The 21,337-nt window shown below is 36.0% G+C and overlaps 1 pseudogene; it reads right to left on the reverse strand.

Annotated features, from left to right (window-relative positions):
• Nucleotides 1-20,185: 20,185 nt before the first annotated feature.
• LOC105551533 lies at nucleotides 20,186-20,986 on the reverse strand (annotated as a pseudogene).
• Between the last annotated feature and the right edge of the window lie 351 nt (nucleotides 20,987-21,337).

Consider the following 21,337-nt stretch of genomic DNA (forward strand, 5'->3'; position numbering starts at 1 on the left):
TGTTGTAGCAGAGCAGTTGTTTTCTAGCTGGTATCTATCATCATATGTAAGATTATAACTGTGACACTGATTTTTTCCCATTATTATAGAGTGGATGTACCCTGCTTAGGTTTGAATGTAGGGCAGTCCATGAACCTCAGAAAAAATAAGCTGGTAAGGAAAACACAAATAGGCCAGAACTAAGAAGTATACATTGGCTATGGGACTGGCTTTTCCAAAGATTCAGATGAACAGAGCAAGTCACAAATTCCAGTTGGTAGACTTAGGTACAATTTTTCCTAGTGTAGACTTTCAAGGGGAAATGATGAGATTGTAGAAGCATGTCAAAAACGATTGTAGGCACCGATGATGCTCATCAAGTAAATGGCAACACCTTCATTTGGTTCAGATTCCCATTAACCACTCTGTGATGGCTAAGTGTTTGGACTGGATGTAAACAGGATTCTACCCAACAATTAGAAACATGGAGAGAGTCTACAATGTACATCTGACAAGCAGTTCATCTCTAGACATATTATAGACTTCAAATTAAGAGCCTAACTTCTTGAAGTTTGAGCTCTTCATGTTTAAGGTTTGGTCCTAATTGGGTTTAATGGAGCAGAAACTGCTAATTCAAGGACTTAAGTACTTACTGATGATATAGTAGAGATAGGCAGCAGGCAACAATTGGTCATGCTATTTAATTATTTATATTTTTGGTGAAAAATAATGCAAGTTCTTGTCCTAAGTAAAGACAGTCTCTGTGTAGTTTTCATCTTTCAAACCAACTGACGACAAAAAAGAGAAAGAGTAAAAGAAAAAATGAATATTTTTCATAAACTAGAAAATAGAAATAATGCCGAATCACAATTAAGAAAAGCCTAAAAATGCGTTGAAAATTAAAACTAGACACAGGAAAACACAATGATGTTTGTAAATATTTCAGAACAACTATTCAGAGTTGTCCGAAAGTATCTTTCACATCCTGAGGAAGAAAATAAATTCCTCTCTTTGAACATCATCATACTAGTTGTGTAAGATGTGCTGCTACAGCCTTCCTAATCTCTGCCTTCCACAATATCATAACACGTGAGTGGCAGGGCCAAATGAGGAAATGCACAGAAAAGACATATGGCAGGAGTCAGAATGTCATCGTGACAGTGCCAATTAAACCTGGATGGGATTCGGTTTACATCACTAGAAGGACTCATGACAAATCAGTTTCCACTCTGAGCAAGGCCAGAATACAGACATGCCGTGGAGCAGGTTATTTCTGAGAATGTGTTCTGAAGCAATGGACTAACATCCTAGAGGCTGGCTGATCCACCCCACATTCCCAACTACTTCCTGACACTATTCTTCAAAGATTATCCGGTCTGTAAAAAAAGTACTCCTATTTAAAAATGAGTAACCACAGCAACAAACGCTATGGAAGCTACAGAATCATCTGCATAAGACTTAAGAGGGATGAAAAACAGCCAGGAGAAAAACAATTCAAGCCATAAAAGTTATACAGCAAAGCAAATTTACATTATGACTTATAGATAAGTGCTACTGGAAATACAAAAAAAAAAAGTCAAATTTCAATGTTTCAAGGAGTTTAAACAATATAAGAAAAACAACAAAATTATGAACTAAAAAATAAGCTGAAAGGCCTTAGTGAAGACATGGAAGAGATAAACACTAACATTGTGAAAGCAAAAGTCACATTTACAGGAATAAAATGAAAATCAGTCACTCTTTAAAGCACAGCAAGGGTGAATAAGATCAGCTCCAGAAAACTGAGTGGAATGAAATTGAAAAGAAGATGTGCTTAACACATTTGAGAAAAATAATAGATATAGAAGATAAAGGAAAGTCACATACAAATAGTTTAGGGATAAATTGAAGAGAAAATAATCAGTTACATGTATAGAGAAAACAAGAATAAGGGTGAAACCAATCAAAGCATGTGGTAGAGGCCAAGGTTGGGAATAGGGGAGATAAACAGACGTTGTATAGACACCATATCAACCAGGGAACAATCACAGAAGTAGAGTCATTGAGCCAGATTTATTGTACGGATTGGACCTTCTACAATTGTGGAAGCTAACTCATGTATGTAAGACTGTTGCTTCTGTGTTTCTTGCTAGAGCCTGAAATACCCACAGGGAAGGCAGTTGGGAAGAAAGCCAAACATGATGTAGGAAAAGCAAGGACAAAGGGGGAATCTCTGAGAATGGATTGGAATCGACACTAGCCTCTCACCACCTCCAGTCCTCTGGCTTTGATGAGGTGGGGGTGGCCTGTAGGAGAAACTGATGTTCTTCATCTCAGAGCGGAGCACACACCTGGCCTGGGATTTAGAGGAGCTGAAGGTGGGAATGTGGTACAAACTTAAGAAGCTAAACTTCAGCTTCTGTCCCACAGCAAAAAGGTAAGATGGAAAAGATGCAACAGCTCAGGAGAGCTACAGTGTCTAATTCCCTGCACCAGTCTTCCACGTGTAAAAATATATGTATATATGGCTACTGCTTCAACGTAAAATGTCTGTGGTGTCCCATGCTAACCAGATACTACATACGGCACAGGGATCCGGAAAATATTGTTCCAGGTTGGTTAAGAGGATACAGTATAAATCCACCATGACCTATTGGAGTACTAATTGCCATATATAAATACGTATCTTTGAAAGCTGATGAATCAAGAATTCCAAGTATCAACACATTTTTTCAAAAGTTAAATTTTATAAAGACATCCAGATGAAGTTACAAAATGTAAAGAAAATCTTTCCAAATATTAGGAAGAAGAAAAAATTTTCCTTCTTTTCTCTCTGTATTTCTTTCTCTCTGTCTCTCTCTCTCTGTCTCTCACACACACACACACAGACACACATACATACACACACACAGAGACACACAAATCTTTAATCATGGCAATAAAATATATTGGGAAGAGGAGAGCTATAAAATCAGATTTACCAGAGTTAGATTCCTGGCTCTCTTTCTCATTATTTATGTGAATTTAGGAAAATCAATACATACAAACTGAGTTTACACACTCCTAAAATGGTAATAATAGTACCTTCTTCAGGATGAGAGAGTGCGTTAATACATGCATGATGCCAGATAACTTTGGATCATTCTCCTCACTGAAATTATGGAAACTTTTATCAAAATTACTAAGTTGTGCAATTGGGGGAGTAGCACAGACAAGCCCTACAGCAACTGGGTGAGAGAGTCATTGCCGAACCTCTACGGCAGGAATTATTACGATGTTGAAGCGTTTTTACTGAACTCCATGAGTGTCAGTTGAGTTCCCAACCATTTCCAGATCATCAAGAAAAGTCTAGTTTTTAAAAAGATACGGCAAGAAAGCTCACAGTCAGGAATCTGAGAATTGTGCTCAGGCCAGTGTCATAAATATTTCTCAGAAGTAGAAAAGCAGAGAGAAAGAATGTTTCCCTCAGGAATCACGAGATGATCTCCACTTCCTCCATCGAAAATAGTCCTCTTCAACCTGTATTTTATTGCTGAGTTTCTATTTTGATTTTGAAGCCACAGATTAATCACGCAATTTTGGCAGAAAATGAACGACTAGTATGCTTGCTGCAACACAGGACTTGAATGTAGCAAGTACATGAACTAGTTTCAGTTAAGTTTTAGGCTCTAGAAAATGCATTTGAATCTGAGGAGAAAAAAGTAAGTATATATGTGGCTTTAAATTCAACCATTCCTTGGAAGACTTTCTACAATGCTGGCAGCATTTTGAAATAGTTATATTTATTTCTTTTTGGAATACATATTTTTTCTCTTATAAACAACTATATATAATGTAAGGGCAATCATAATTTACCAGAGAAAGCCACATGATGCAATAAACCATCTGAGCACTCTTTTGGCCTCTGTTATAATTTACTGTATTCAAAGCTTTTGGTGAATTGTGTGGGTGGTAACATTATGAGTTTTTCAATATATCACTAAGTATATTTAGAATGCTTAATTGAAGCTTAACCTTTATTTTGTTCAATACATGTTGTTTCTAGCTAATAGTTTTGGGGAAAAGAATCCCCTAGGTCAAAGTTTTATATTTAGCTGCTTCTGTTTTCTTTTAAAGCTAGAAAAATGAAGGGTGTGAATGAATTGATATAACTGGAAATCAACAGGGTAAAGAATAATTTTGATGATTTCTTCCTGCCATTGCAATTATATCCACTACACTTGATGATGAAATAAACAAATAGTTCAAACAAAGCCATTAATTTTCTTCCTATCTACACAATTTTAATTAGAAACATTTAATTAGACTTGGCTAAAATTTCTCAAGAAGATTGCAGAATGCATATTTAAGCTACTTGTACACCAGGAAAAGTGTTTTTCGGCATTTACTAAGTACAACAAATAGCTGCCATGATCGTAGGTATTTCATGGAAAACATTCTTACCAAAATTATCTTTTATCCCAAAAAGCTTTCACTGGAAAACAAAGTTCTCTCAGAGTTTATTAGTTATTAAGCTTTGATATTTTAATTGTTATAATAAATAAGATGCCTTTTTAATATATTAACTGCATTTTATATTATGTCATTTTTATGGCAAGCAATAAATGTGTTTGATGTTCTTGATACTATTTCACCACTGAATTTTTTAAACTTTCATTATCATGAGCATTTCTGACATGAATTAAAATGACATGCAAATCTGTAAGCTCATTTCACTGAAGCAAAAGTGCTAAATTGTTGAATTCATAGAGCCTTTTAATCTTTAGGGGCAAACATGGTTTTCAACTAAATTTGATAGAACTCAACCAATTGTTTTAGGTAGTTCTCTTTTATTTCTCTTATTCTACAACAATTTGTGTGTAGAAAATATATAAACACAGTTGTTTTTCAACTTAAAAAATAATAAACATTATTTCCATTAGCATGTTGAATTATTTGATGGCACTGTACTAGGCTTTCTAGTTAAAGAAACTTATATTACCTAATTACACCCAAGAGGTAAGGTCCTTATATGACTCACCAAATATTTACTAAAAAATTGTTAAATATGGTTATTTTGAGATGTCTGTGTTTCTAATTGCATTTAATAATACATTAAATACAAATTTATATTTTATCTTTAATAATCACATATCAGTACTATATTCTTATTCTCAACATCTTGGGAAAGATGTTTAAGTTTAACTAGGGTGACAGTCATTTTGGCATTTAAGAGTACAGCTTATTAATATTTAAATCTATGCAATTAGGTTTCAATTTTTTCAAACGCTTTTTGTTATTAGGACACAGTCGAATTTTTAATTTTTTTCTGAATTTATAAAAGTATCTGTATGGTTGTTTAAAATGTACTTCAGAAACCTATAGCAATGGGAATAAATCCCATATAATTGCCCCAAAAGGTACAAAATGTTAAATACTTTGATGCATATTTTAACAGATTTTTACCCTACATATGTTTAATTTTTCAATAACATAGTAAAACTACATGTACATATTCATTTGCAATTGGTTCTTTTTATTCAATAATGTATTTTAATCATGAATGAATTCAATATATAATGGATTTAAAGAAAAAATACATGGTTAGTCTGCAAACCGCCTGAGAATTACATGGTTATTCTAAAACTGAAAAAGTCAGCTTTGTTCCCCTTTTTTTACTTCTTCAGTTTATCATCGTAGACACACAGAGGAAGCAAATCTCGATTCACTCCTATGGAGTGAGCATCACTTTTATCTTCATTTTACAGCTGGGGAGTCAGAGACAGATTTGTCTGATCCCATACTTTCAGGAAGGTAAGGAGCCAGGATTTGAAAAGCGGCAGCTATGGTGTTGCCAGTCCATTTTCCTAAGTACTATGTTCCTTACCACCCATATAAAACAACCCTTCCCACAATAACTGAGCTCTGCTAAGGTCACTAACTAGGTAAATGAATAATATGTGTCTACGCTTTACCCCACCCACCGACCTGTTTAAGACACACAGTACAACTTCATGCCTGGAAACATAACCATTTACTTAAGTCCCAAAACATGAGAGATGCTCGTTGATGATTGCCCTTCTTAAAGTTAATTCTGTAAATGTTAAGTATTATCGTATACTAAGCCTTTCCCAAAGTGTGTGTTCCATGAATAGTCTATGGAAATCAAAGAGCTGTTATTTACTCAAAAGTTATTTGTAGGGAGAGGAGGAGAACTCATGAAAATATACATTGTGAGCCTCTAAAAAAGGCATCAAATATACTGATCTTCATTTTGTCTCTAAAATACTTTAGAATATATCACTTTTCTTTTTCAGAAAATTCCTAGGTACAAGGTTCCGGGAAAAAGATTTTGGGAAATGCTTATCTAACCCGTAATCACCAAAGAATGTAAATTTAGAGTTAGAAGAGAATACAATAAAATAGATGCAAATCACTGCTTCATGCTTTTTATATATTTTAACTTGCTTGTCTCAGTTTGGCATTTGGAAAGTGAGAATAATCATAATAAATATTCCATAACATTTTGTGAAGATAAAATAGCTAATGTATGATGGCAGATTTATGGAGTACCACAAATTCATTGGTACTCCTTCATTAAGAGATAGAAACTATTTAGTCTGGGTTAGTTTGTACCCGCATTTATCAATAGACTACGGTAGAAATGATGCTATTTCCTGTAATAAGGCTGGCAGCTTTTAACTTGGTCTCATGAAAAAATCAAGCTATCATTTACAAAATACTGTGATACCACCATGCTGTGAGGCAGCCCCAGACATGTGGGGAGGCTCTGGAGCACGAAAAAGCATGTGAAGAAAGAAATAGAGCAGTCATGATATACCCCAGTGCCAGACCAATAAGTGAAGAAGACATCTTGGAAGTGGATATACTCCAGGCCCAAATGCTATAAATGAAACTATTTGGATTAAAATTGAACTATCCTGAGAAGTGATGTCAGCAGAAGTTTTAAAGTATGAAGCTGGGGAAACATACTCCTCCATAACAGCAATGAGTACTAACAAAAATTGTCAAAATCAAATCTGGAAATTAAACAAAGGTTTACAACAATCTGGTAGCAGTCATTCAAGAAAAATGGATGTATCTGAGTAATAACAATGACTTTTGTGCCATTGTAATTAGTCGTATTCCTATCCCCCACTCTCCTGCTCCACAGTTTACTTGCAAATGAGCAGGCTTGGAATTATTGTAGTCATAAAAAACAGAATCAAGGGACAACTAAGATACCTGACAAAAGAAACAGCTTGGAGGCCGGGCACAGTGGTTTATGCCTGTAATCCCAGAACTTTGGGAGGCCAAGGTTGGAGGATTACCTAAGTTTGGGAGTTCGAGACCAGCCTGACCAACATGGAGAAACCCCATCTCTACTAAAAATACAAAAAATTAGGCAGGCGTGGTGGTGCATGCCTGTAATCCCAGCTACTTCAGAGGCTAAGGCAGGAGAATCACTTGAACCTGGGAGGCAGAGGTTGCAGTGAGCCAAGATAGCACCATTGCATTCCAGCCTAGGCGAAAGAATGAGAATCCATCTCAAAAAAAAAAAAAAAAAAAAAAAGAAACAGCTTGGAAACGCTTCTCCTGCCAAGAGAACCCAAAACCTTCACACTTTGAACAGATCTTTTGAGGGGAAAAACTGAAAGTTGGTACAGAGAATATACAGACACTGTGGATAAAGAGGGAGGAATCTAGAAACTCTGGAGTCACCAAGCTCCAGGATCAGCTGTCAGTACTGAACAGGTCCTAAGGAAAGGGTGAGTGAAGGAGCTCCAAGGGACCACAATCCTGCTAGGCCCTCTGCGATCCTAGCTACAAGAGATCCCTAGACCTCCATAGACATTTGAATTTGCAGGGGGAATTTACCAGAGAGCAGGCAGAGATTCAGCTAGAATCTTGGCAGAGCCCAGAAAGTTTCCTGGTGTGCAGTGCGACTGCAGCAAAAGGCAGCCAGAGACTCCCATCTCCCAAGGCTCTCCATCTTGCTCTAAGTGACTCCAGTCCCTGCTGACTGTTGGGCAGAGAGAGAGGGGCTGCCTCTCCCACAGGTTCAGGGTACATCTGATCCAGGCAACCTCTTGTCTGTAGGCCCCTCGCAGACTGACTGGCTGGCCACTCCTACAGGCGGGGCGCCCACAGCATGGCCTCCCCTGGCCTGCCTGAGTGTTTTGCAGGTAACCTGAGAGCAGTCAGGCATGCCCAGCACAGCCTGCACTTGACCTTGAGAGGACAGAGGGCAAAACTACAAGTCTGGTCCCAATTCCCCAGGATTTGAGCACACTACCCAGAGGTATCAAGCTGAGATCTGCAGCCTGAGTTCAAGTTGGGGAGGAGGCCCACTCACAGAACATCAAGCAGAGTGTAGCATGGGTTCATGTGTGCTGCTGCAGGAGATGAGTGTCCCTCCCTCCACAACATCAGTCCGGGAAAGACAGCCTGTTAGCTAGCCACAGCCCCTTTCCCAGGGAGATCCATGGCCTGGAACACCTGGAACATCCCAGTAATCTGCGCATAGAGGCATGAGACAAGTCCAGCTGGTTGGGCCTGCTCCTGGAGTCATTGCTGGAAGGGGACTCGGTGAACAGGGTGCAAGCAGGGCAGTCCCCACAGCTGTCTGCTGGGATAACAGCCCTGGACCACAGGTGCCACACCAGCTGCACATTTACAGTACTGGCCGCCCTGATCACGAGGTCAGGAGATTGAGACCATCCTGGCCAACACAGTGAAACCCTGTCTCTACTAAAAATATAAAAAAATTAGCCAGGCGTGCTGGCAGGCGCCTGTAGTCCCAGCTATTCAGGAGGCTGAGGTAGGAGAATGGTGTGAACCCGGGAGGTGGAGCTTGCAGTGAGTCAAGATTGCATCACTGCACTCCAGCCTGGGCAACAGAGTGAGACTCCATCTCTAAAAAAAAACAAAAACAAAAACAAAAAAACAAAAAACAGTACTGCTGCCCTGCCATGGGATCCTCCAACCTTGACACACTTCATCACTAGACCACCCTCAAACATATCCCACAACACACTCTGACTTTGCCAAGCTCAGAAAACCAGCAGGTCTCCAGGGACTTGCAGGTCTCCTGGTGACCTAAACTTCGGCTCATGTCCCTGTGGGACATAAGAACACAAACCATCAAAGCCCCCCGTGGGCCTAAGGAAACATGAGCAGGGCACCAGCAATTGCAGGGCTCCACCAAAGCCTGGGAATAAATTTGGTGAGGGACTCATCTCTCATCCTCCGTGTCCCATCTCCTGAGCACTGCTAGGTATGCACTGGAACACAAAAGAAATGTGTGGCTAAGAGCCCACCTACTGGCCGTACTCTTAAGCACTATCTGCTGGATCACAGCATGAATGACGACACCAAACAAAAATTCTTTCAGCACAGTTGAATGCCTGTGAAACCCAACATGGGAAACTACCCACAATTAAGGAAACTTTAGAGAATCTTGACCCTCTACAAGCACTCAGAAACAAAGCCAATTGATTACCCACAATATACACTGCAGTCAAATCCTCAAGTTAAAAAAAGAATATGAAAATAAAAGGTTCCACCTAAATGATAGCAATTTCAAAAAGAAAAAGAAACACCAGAACCCTCAGATGATTAGGAATTAGTACAAGAACGCTGGCAATTCAGAAAGTCAGAGTATTTCCTTACCTTTAAAAGATTATAGTAGCTCCCTAGAAATGGATAAGTAATAAGATTGAAATATCTGAAATGACAAACACAGAATTCAGAATTTGGATGTCAAGAAAGCTCAACAAGATTCAAAAAAAATTGAAATCCAATCCAAAGAACACAGAAAAATGACTGAAGACTTGAAAGATGACATAGTCATTTTAAGAAATAACCAAACTAAACTTCTGGAATTGACAAATTCAGTACAGGAACTCAATTGGAAGCCTAGCAATTGACTAGACCAAGTTGAGGAAGGAATTTCAGAACTGAAGACCAGTCCTTAAAATCAACTTAGTGAGACAGAAATAAAGAAAAAGGAATCTTTTAAAAAATGAACAAAGTATCCAAGAAATATAAGATTATGTAAAGGGACCTAACACTTGACTCATTGACATTCCTGAGAGAGAAGGAAGAGAGTAAGCAAATTGGAAAACATATTTGAGGACATAATCCACAAAAATTTTCCCAATCTCACCAGAGAGGTTGACATGCAAATTCAAGAAATTTAGAGAATCCCTGTGAGATACTATATAAGAAGACAATCCCTAAGACACATTCACCAAGGTCAATGCAAATGAAAAACTCTTAAAGGAAGCTACAGAAAAGGGTCAGATCATATATGAAGGGAACATGAACTAGCTAACCGTGAACTTCCCAGAAGAAACCTTACAATCTAGAAGAGACTGTGGACCCATTTTCAGCATTCTTGAAGAAAAGAAATTCCAACCAAGAATTTCATATCCCATCAAACTAAGTTTCATAAGTGAAGGAGTGATAAAATATTTTTCCAGAGAAGCAGTCACTAGAGGAATTTGCTACCACTAGATGAGCCTTACAAGAGATCTTCAAGGGAGTTCTAAACATGGAAGCAAAATAAAGATACCTGTTACCACAAAAACACACATGAGTATATAGCCCACTGATACTCCAAAGCAACTACACAATCAAGATTGCAAAGCAACCAGGTGCCAACACTGCGATAGGATGAAAACCTCATACATCAATAGTAACCTTAGATGTAAACAGTCTAAATACACCACTTAAAAGGCACGGAGTGACAAGTTAAATAAGGAAAAAAAAAAAAAAGCCAGCCTTCTACTGTCTTCAAGAGACCCATCTCACATCTCACATGTAGTGACACCCATGGGCTCAAAGAAGCGATGAAAACAGAAAACATGCAAACAGAAAACAAAAATGTACATAGGTCACTATTATTATATCAAATAAAACAGACTTTAAATCAACCACATTGAAAAAAAGGACAAAAAGGTCATTACATATTAATAAAGGGTTCTATTCAACAAGAAGACTTAACTATCCTAAATGTGTACTTACCTTACATTGGAACACACAGATTCATAAAACAAGAGTTAGGTGGCCATACTATAATAGTAGGAGACTTCAACACACCACTGACAGTGTTAGATCACTGAGGCATAAAATAAATTTTGAACTTAAATTAGTCACTTCACCAATGGACCTGATAGACATGTATAGAATACTTCACCAAAAAAACACAGAATATACATTTTTCTCATCTGCACGTGGAGTATATATTAAGATCAACCACATGCTGGGTCATAAACCTAGTCTTGATAAGTTTTAGAAAAATCAAAATCATACTAAGCATACTCTCAGACCACAGTGGAATAAAAATAGAAATCAATGCCAAAAAGATTTCTGAAAACCACACAATTACATGGAAATAAACAACTTCCTCCTGAATGAGTTTTGGTAAACAACAAAATTAAGGCAGAAAAAAAAAATCCTTTTAAATAAATTAAAATGCAGAGAAGTTAGAAAGATTGCAAATTAACAGTCAAACATCACACCTCTAAAAACTAGAAAAAAATACTATTTCTATCAAACTATCAACCTCATCTTTCACAGATTAGAAAAAAGGTATTCTAAAATTCATATGGAACAAAAAAGAGCTCAAATAACCAAGGTGATCCTATGGGGGAAAAAAAAAAAAGCTGTAGACATCATATTACCTGACTTCAAACTGTTCTACAGGGCTGCAATAACCAAAACAGCATAATACTGGTACAAAAACAGACACATAGTGTTGTGGGAAGTCAGGGACCGCAAACGGAGGGACTGGCTGGAACTGTGGCAGAGGAACATAAATTGTGAAGATTTCATCTTAATGTGGACATTTATTAGTTCCCAAATAATACTTTTATAATTTCTTATGCCTATCTTTATTTTACTCTCTTAATCTTGTTATCTTCGTAAGCTGAGGATGTACATCACTTCAGAACCACTGTGATAATTGTGTTAACTGTACAAATTGATTGTAAAACATGTGTGTTTGAACAATATGAAATCAGTGTACCTTGAAAAAGAACAGAATAACAGTGATTTTTTATGGAACAAGGGAAGACAACCATAAGTTCTGGTTGCCTGTGGGGTCAGGCAAAAAGAGCCATATTTTTCTTCTTGCAGAGAGCCTATAAATGGACGTGAAGTAGGAGAGATATCGCTAAATTCTTTTCCTAGCAAGGAATATTAATATTAATACACTGGGAAAGGAATGCATTCCTGGGGGAAGGTCTGTAAATGGCTGCCCTGGGAATGTCTGTCTTGTGCAGTTGAGATAAGGACTGAGATATGCCCTGGTCTCCTGCAGAACCATCAGGCTTACTAGGGTGGGCAAAAACTGCACCCTGGTAAATTCGTGGTCAGACTGGTTCTCTGCTCTCAAACCCTGTTTTCTATTGTTTAAGATGTTTGTGAAGACAATACATGCACTGCTGAACATAGACCCTTATCAGTGGTTCTGCTTTTTCCCTTTGTCCTGTTCCCTCAGAAGCATGCAATCTTTGTTAGACCCTTATTAGTAGTTCTTCTTTTTGCCCTTTGAAGCATGTGATCTTTATACCTACTCCCTGTTCTTACACCCCCTCCCCTTTTGAAACCCTTAATAAAAACTTGCTGGTTTAAGGCTCAGACAGGCATCATGGTCCTACCGATATTTGATGTCACCCCCAGTGGCCCAGCTGTAAAATTCTTCTCTTTATACTGTCTCTCTTTATTTCTTAGCCGGCTGACACTTATGGAAAATAGAAAGAACCTATGTTGAAATATTGGGGACAGGTTCTCCCAATAACACAGACCAATGGAATAGAATAGAGAACCCAGAAATAGAGTCACACTCTTACAACCAACTGATCTTTGACAAAGTCAACACAAATAAGCAATGGGGAAAGACTCCCTATTCAATAAATAATGCGGCAAAAACTAGCTATCCTATGCAGAAGCATGAAACTTGACACCTACATATCATCCTATACAAAAATTTACTCAAGATGGATTAAAGACTTAAATTTAATACCTACAACTATAAAAAATCCTAGAAGAAAATCTAGGAAATACCATTCTGGACATTAGCTTTGGGAAGGAATTTATGACTAAGTCCTCAAAAGCAATTGCAACAAAAACAAAAATTGACAAGTGGGACTAAAGAGTTTCTGCACAGCAAAAGAGACTATCTATGACCAGAAACTATAAACAGACAACCTATAGAATGAGAGAAAATATTCACAAACTGTGAATATTGAGAATTTATAAGGAACATTGAGAATTTATAAGGAATTTAAACACATCAATAAGCAAAAAGGAAATAATCCCATTAAAAAGTGAACAAATTGAGAATATAGGAAGTGAAAAAGTGAGCACACTGAGAAGATAGGTAGTGATATATAAATTTTTTTTAAAAGGGAGCAAAGGACCTAAAGAGTCACATGTCAAAAGAAGACATACAAGGAGCCAACAAACACTGAAAAAATGCTGAACATCACTAATCATCAGAGAAATGAAAATCAAAGCCACAATGAGATACCCATCAGAATGACTATGATTAAAAATTCAAAAAACAACAGATTCTGTTGACTTTGGAGAGAAAAGGTAATGCTTATATGCTGTTGGTAGGAATTTAAATTAGTTCAGCCACTGCAGAAAGCAGTTTAAAGATTCCTCAGAGAACTAAAAATAGAACACAGTAACCCAACAATCCCATTACTGTATATATATATATCAAAAGGAAAATGAACAATTCTATCAAAAATACACCTGCACCCCTATTTTCATCACAGTACTAGTCACAATAGCAAAATACATGAAATCTCCCTAGGTGCCCATTGATGGTGGATTGGATAAAGAAAATGTGGTACATATACACCATGGAATACTATGTAGCCATAAAAAAAAAAAAAGAATGAAATCATGTCATCTGCAACAACCTGTGTGCAGCTGAAGGCCATGCCAAAAACCATATGTCCTCACTTATAGGTAGAAACTAAACACTGGGGACACATGGACATAAAAAAGGGAACAATAGGCACTGGTTAATACAAGAGCAGGGCGGGAAGGAGCAGTGCAAGGGTAGAAAAGCTACTTATTGGGTACTATGCTTGCTATCTGGGTGATGGGTTCATTCATACATCAAACTTCAACATTACATGAGATACCCCTGTAACAAACACTCACATGTACCCCTGGAACCTAAAATAAAAGTTTAAATTAGAAAAACTTTGAGAATTATATAATCCTCAGTGTTTGTCTTTTTTGATCTATTTCAAAACTTACTGACGGCAAACAGTTTTTTTGGGGATGGGCATTTATTAAAACAATCAATGTCATTGCAGTTGTCTGAAGTGCTGATAACAGTTGAAGCAATCATAAAGCTTACCAAAATCTGAAAAGAAAAAAATTGGTGAACAATATGCCCATAGAAGTCTATGAAAAGCTACAAAATAACTAGGAATCTAGTAGGCCATTCTGCATATGTGTAGGACTGTCCATATGCCTGGAAAAGACCTGAGAAGTCCTAATCTCATACCTTTAGCTGCCCTTGAGGCTCTCTGCACAGAAGAAGTAAAAGCTGAAGTAGAATTACAAACTGACTTCTTTATCCTTGAAGGCATACCCAAATAAGATGAAGTCCCTGGAAAATAATGGTAGATTTATTGGTTCCATGCTTTTAAGAAAATGTCTGTCCAATCACTAGTTGACCACTAAGCTAACTGAGCAGAGATTTCAGAGGCTCCACATGACAAAAAGTATAGAATTAGTTTAAAAAGTCACTAAACAGACCAAAAGTATGAAAAGTAAGCAACAACAACAACAACAAATAGTAATAAGGGGCAGATTCTGATTTTGAAACTTACCACATTGTATTATTTATGATATCCAGGTTTTGTTAAACAATATGAGACATGCAAGGAAACAAGAAAGTACGGTTGATATACAAAACAACAACAACAACAACAAAAACGCAATCAAAGAAAGTGTCACTGATGAGCCCAGTTACTGGGCTTATTACAAAGACTTTAAATTTGCTATTTTAAATATTCACAAAGAACTAAAGCAAACTATGTGTAAACACTCAAAAGAAAGTATGAGAATGATTCTCACCAAACAGATAATGTGAATAAGGAGATAGGAATTTTGTTTTTAAGAAAATAATCAAATAAAAATTCTGGAGTTGAAAAGTATATTAACTGAAATAAAAATTCAATAACAGGGACTCATCAGGGAATTTTTTTTCTGGCATAAGAAAACAACAGCAAATTTGAACAAAGTTAATTTTATTATCTAGTCTATAAAAAAAAATAAATGAAGAAACATGAATAAGACCTGAAAGACTTCTGGGACAAAAATCTGGCATACAAATGAACATAGGCATAATGGAATTCACAGAAGAGGGAGAGGGAAAGGAGCAGAAAACATATTTGAAGGAATAATATCTAAAAATGTTTCAAATTGATGAAAAACTCAATCTACACAACTAGGAGCTCACTATTTCCAAGGAAGATAAACCCAAAAAGATCAATGGCCAACCACACAATAATTAATCTGTCCAAAGTCATAGACAAACAAAATTTTGAAAGCAGCAAGGGAGAAGTGACCTTACTCTGCACATGGCATTCTCAATAAGATTGTTTATTTCTCTTCAGTACCATAGAAGCCAGAAGACAGTGGTATGACATGGTCAAATGCATGATCAAAGAACTCTATATCTGGCAAAATTGTCTTTCAAAATTAATGGAAAAATTAAGGCATTCTCAGACACATAAAAAGACTTTATGGATAGAAGACCCTCCCTACAATAAATAAAATAAGGGGATGTCTTCAGGCTGAAAAGACTTTATACAGTTACTTGAATCTAAATGAAAAAGAAAAGATCACCAGTAAAGGTAACTATATAGATAGATATAAAGAACAGTATAAATTTATATTTATTTGAAATATTTTTATTCTGTTGATTTAGAAGATAACATTATAAAGCATATATAACTATGCTGATGAGATTACAGTATATCAAATATAGTTTGTATGACAAAATAGCACAAGGAAAGTGGAATGGAATTGTTGATGGCTGTTGGGAAACCTCTGTTCTTCTCTTCTTGTTTGAAATAATTTAAGCAAGCAACACACAGCAAAGGAGATTGCAGCATAGAGCAGTTTATTGAAAAGGAGAAATAATACTCTGAAAGTTAGGTCCAGAATACACAATACACCCTGAGAGATGATTCGAATTGTACTGCTTGTGAGGATGAGACAGTGTTGACTGTTACTGGAGAAACTCCCTTTATGGGAGTCTTATATGATTATTCATAAGGGGATTGGAAGAGGTGTTACCAATAAGCATGTTCTGGGTAGTCCTCTGGGTGCACATGTGCAGTGGCTGTAGATGCTTGTTCATACATCATATGTCTCATTAGCACCTTAAATCTCCACACGGGGTGTGCTTTTTACTATCATAGTGAGCAAAGGGTCAGTCTGAGGACAGGTAAAATCAAAATGTCCATGTTGTCTACAGGGGAAATTCCCTACTGTAGATAGTTGTGCTTGAATGAGTTTGACTACAATGTGAATGCTGTGGTTTATTGTATTGACTGTGCAGTCACCACAGTTGCCACATAGCAAGGACATGTTTACTTCCTTGACTACTTATCCTGCCTCAGAATGAAGCTGTATAGGAATAAAATTTATGTTATTGAAGTCAACTTGGTACTAATCCAAACAAGATGTATATAAATCAAGATGTTAATTTTAATTTTCAGGGTAACCACTAACAAAATAACTCAAATATAGTGGAAGAAAAAATAAAGGTATTTAAATTATACATGAGAAAATATATCTACTTAATACAAAAGAAAAAAGTGATGGAAAAATGGAGGAGGAAAAAGATATAAGACATACAGAAAATAAATAGAAAAATGGAAGATACAAATCTTTCTTTTCAGTAATTATATTAAATGTAAATGGATTAAACATGCCAATTCAAAGGCAGGTTGGCAAAATGAAAAAAATAAAAGAAAGAACGAGCCACCTATGTGTTATCTATAAGATAAATATTTTAGATTAGAGACACAAATAAGTTGAAGTTAAAAGATAACATGAAGATATGTCATGCAAACAGTACCCCAGAAAAAGCTGGAGTAGTTGTATTGCTATTAAGCAAAATATTAAGTTTGTGACATAACTATGTATTACTTTACGACAAAAAATATTACTATAAGCAAAGAAGGACATTTTATAATAATAAAAAGTTTAGCCTTTTTAGAAGACATAACAAATTTAAATAACAGAGATCATATAAAGTATGTACTCTAACCACAGTAGAATAAAATTTTAAATCAATAACAAAAGAAAATTTGGAAAATTACAATTAGTTTGAACTTAAACTATAAGCTCCTAAATAACCAATAGATCAAAGGAGAAATCATAAAGAAAATAGAAAGTATTTTAAGATGAAAAAAAACCACAACTAAAATTTATGGGATACAGCTAAAGCAGTGCTTAAGAGGAAATGTATAGTTGTAAATGCCTGTATTTTAAAATAATTAAAAGTCTTAAATCAATAATCTAAACTTCCACCTTAAGAAACTACAAAAAAAGAGCAACTAAATCCAGAGTTAGCAGAAAGAATAAAATAAAAGAACTATAGTGGAAAACATAAAATACAGTATAAAAAAGAGAGGAAAGAAAAACAAAAGTTGATCGAAATAATCAAAAAAATTGACAAACTTTTAGCTAGACTGATTAAGAAAAAAAGAGAGGACTTAAACTGACAAAATAAGGAATGAAAAAAAATGTACATTATCACTGCCTTTACAGAAATAAATATTTTACAAAGGAATACCATCAACACCTCTATGGCAACAAATTAGATAACCTCGATGAAATGAACAAATTCCTGGGAAGACACAAACTAATGAAGCTTACGCAGTAAGAAATCAAAAATCTGAGTAGATCTATAACAAGTAAAAAATAAAATTAAAAGGAAATAAACAAGAAATCCCACAAAGAAAAACAAAGGACCAGATGGCATCACTGATTAATTCTACCAAATGATTAAAGAATTATCATCAATCCTTCACACACTGTTCTGCAAAGTAGAAGAGGAAGAACTAGTTCCCAACTCATTCCATGAAGCTATTCTCTGCCACCTAACCCAGACAAAGACATCACAAGAAGAATAAAATAGAACATAGACCCTTATGAATTGAAATGTAAATATCCTAAAAAGTAAACTGAATTTGAACTGCCCATGGGAGACTTTCCTAAAATCTTGACCCACAATATCATGAACACAACATTTTTTATACCATTATATTTAGGGCTATCGTAGAATAGCAGCAAATAAGTTTATGTGTATGCATGTGTGTATTATATATAACTATACTATATTATTATGTATTATACATGTAACAATTATAGAAGATTAGACAAATCTAGTAATATCTAATTAATATTTAATTTATTGCAAATCTAATAAGAGTTAATTTGTTGTTTTTTTTAACAGTAATGGGAGTTGAGACCCAAAAATATGTGAGTTGTGGAAAGTCATTTAACCCCTACATGATCAAGTCTGAATTTGAACCCAAATATCCTAGACAATACTTCTCTGGAAGCTGGTATTAGGTGGATATTGAACCAAATCTTCATTTGTCTCAGATCTCAGAAAATGTAAAACTTTAGAAAAGGATATGAATATTGTACATAAAATAAGGGGCAGACATTTCTTTTTCTTCATTTTATAATCTAGAAATAAAACCTACATAGGAAATTTATATGCATGTTTGTATGTTTGTGTTAAAGTATATGAACATGTATTTTATTTTCAAGGAAGAAATTATTTTCTAAATAAGGACAAATCTCCAATTCTTAAAGTATCCATCAGAATGTGATTCAATAGGTTTTGCAAAATCCTAGTTCAGATGTAACTTAATCACTAGTCATTATTTTGATGTGGGCCATACGTAGGACTCAACTGCTCAGAATTCTTAGCCAACAAGATAAGTCCTTGACAGGTTGTAATGGACTTGTCTATTTTATTTTGTTTTTTACAACAAAACCAGTGTTGAAAAGAGAAACTTGGTTAGAATTTCCATATTTTTTTATAATGGATACTTTGGAAGAAAAGGAAACAAAAGGCTGTGAATAAGGAAGATTGTTGTTATACTTTTATGCATTTTATCCCTCCCTTCATTACACAATATTTATTGAACATCTATTACTTGTTAGGCATGCTGGAGACAGGCAGTAAACAAGACAGCCAAGTTCTCTATCCTTATTTTATTGCGGGAGAGAGAACCAGTCAAAGATCACAAGGAGACAGGATGAAAGAAGGAAACCAGCCAAGTTACTACTAAGTAGCGCAACTGAGAGATATCTGTATGATCTACTGACCTTATGATGGCATCAGTAGATGGAAGGCTGCGAATAAATATGAGAAATGCTTCGAGGCTGAACACAAGTAGTGTAATTTGTGTATTATGTTTATGTGTGTTATATTGTTTTATGTTTCATATCAGTGATGTTACTTAAAATATGCTTAACCACGTATCTCTATTAAAACCAAATATTATTTGCTCTTCATCATTGTAAATTTTTAAGTATTTTAGTGATAATACATTTTAATAAGTTTATTAAATCATTTTCAAAGATTTTCTCAAACATGAACTTAATGGAACTTACTTTGTAGATTATTAGCTTTCAAAGTCACAGAAAACAAAATGGAGAGAAAAAAATATCAGGTTTGGTAAGTTGCTAGATACGGAGAACTTTGGTTCTCTCTTTTTGCCCTAAACACAAGTGGCTGAACATTTTCAAACTTAATGCTTAATAATGGAAATGAAAGTGATACCATTGGCATTGGTGGTTGTTTGTATTTCTGCTAGATAAGTCACTTGAATGAAATGACCAAATCAAGTTTGTGGTATGGACACAGATACCACCACCCATGGTATCAAAGATGAGTACCTAAAAGAGTTTGTAAAAATTACTGATAGGCTGAATTTATATTTTTCAAATGATATGCATATAATAAATTAAAATGTCAATATTTTAAAATAGTCACAAATATTTGTTTATTTATTTTTATTATTATTATTTTTTCCTCTGAAGTCCTTGCTCTTTATTGGGCAAGGGGTGAGGGAAGCAGACAGACTGGTTGGAGGTAGTAGACGGGTATGTGAGGACAAAATGCTACCCGAAAGCTAGCCAACCCATACTCCATTGAAATGGATGCTAATGCCCTTCAAACTCTGGGCATTGGTTTCACACACATCATCTTCCAGGGATAAAAGAAGGGGTTCTTGTAAAGCTTCTTTTTACCCTCAACCATGGAGGCCAGTTCTGAGTTCTGGTTTTCCTAGGACACTTCTAGTCACAAAGATCTCTGGACTGATCACGCATGATGGAGCGGCAGGGTGAGTGTTTCAAAAGGATAAGTAGAACCAGAGTCCTAACCAAGCTCTGTTACATCAGTGCCTCCGTATGGCCTCCCAGCCCAACCAGAAATTGACAGAGAGGGATGTATATGGTGAAAAGATATACACACATTTAGAATTAGCCAGCTGGACTCAGTTTAAATGATCCCAATTTTGTTTGCAACATCCAAAGCATCGTAATCACGCAGTCGAACATATGCCTTCTTCTCTCCATCAGGCCGAATCAGGGTGTTGACCTGACCTTGGCTACATCAATGTCATAGAGCTTCTTCACAGTCTGTTTGATCTGGTGCTTGTTGGCTTTAACATCCACAATGAACACAAGTGTGTTGTTGTCTTCTATCTTATTTGTGGCCAACTCAGTGACCAGAGGAAACTTCATGATAGCATAGTGGTTAAGCTTGTTTCTCCTGGGAGCGCTCTTCCGAGGATACTTGGGCAGCCTCCAGAGTCGCAGTGTCTTGGGCCTCCGGAAGGTGGGTGATATGAGGATCTTCTTTTTTTGTGTGACTGTGGACACCTTTCAACACTGCCTTCTTGGCCTTTAAAGCCTTCGCTTTGGTTTCGGCTTTAGGAGGGGCAGGAGCCTCCTTCTTCGCTTTCGGCGCCATCTTGTGAAAAGGATATTTGTTTATTTTAAATAATTAGTTTCTCTCTTTGCACCTACTTGAAATTATCAGAGAATGGAAATAAGATGAAATAAATTTAAATGATAAAACTAACATTTTAAAGTATATTTTGATTGTTGCATCCCGCTTGTAGGTATTGAAGAGATGTAAGTTATCTAGTTCTACACAAAGCTCAGTGAATAAAAAGCATAAGGCAAAGTACAACTTTTCAATGTATCAGAAAAAAAAAATATTCAAAATGCCATGTGCGAAGTGTATGCTCAATTCAAGGTGTTGAAACTATCAAGCCTCATGCAAGCTTTTTCTTAGCTTCTGTAATACCAAATAAGCCCT

Source organism: Mandrillus leucophaeus, unplaced genomic scaffold (assembly GCF_000951045.1).
Source record: "Mandrillus leucophaeus isolate KB7577 unplaced genomic scaffold, Mleu.le_1.0 Scaffold525, whole genome shotgun sequence".
NCBI classification, from domain to species: Eukaryota; Metazoa; Chordata; class Mammalia; order Primates; family Cercopithecidae; genus Mandrillus; species Mandrillus leucophaeus.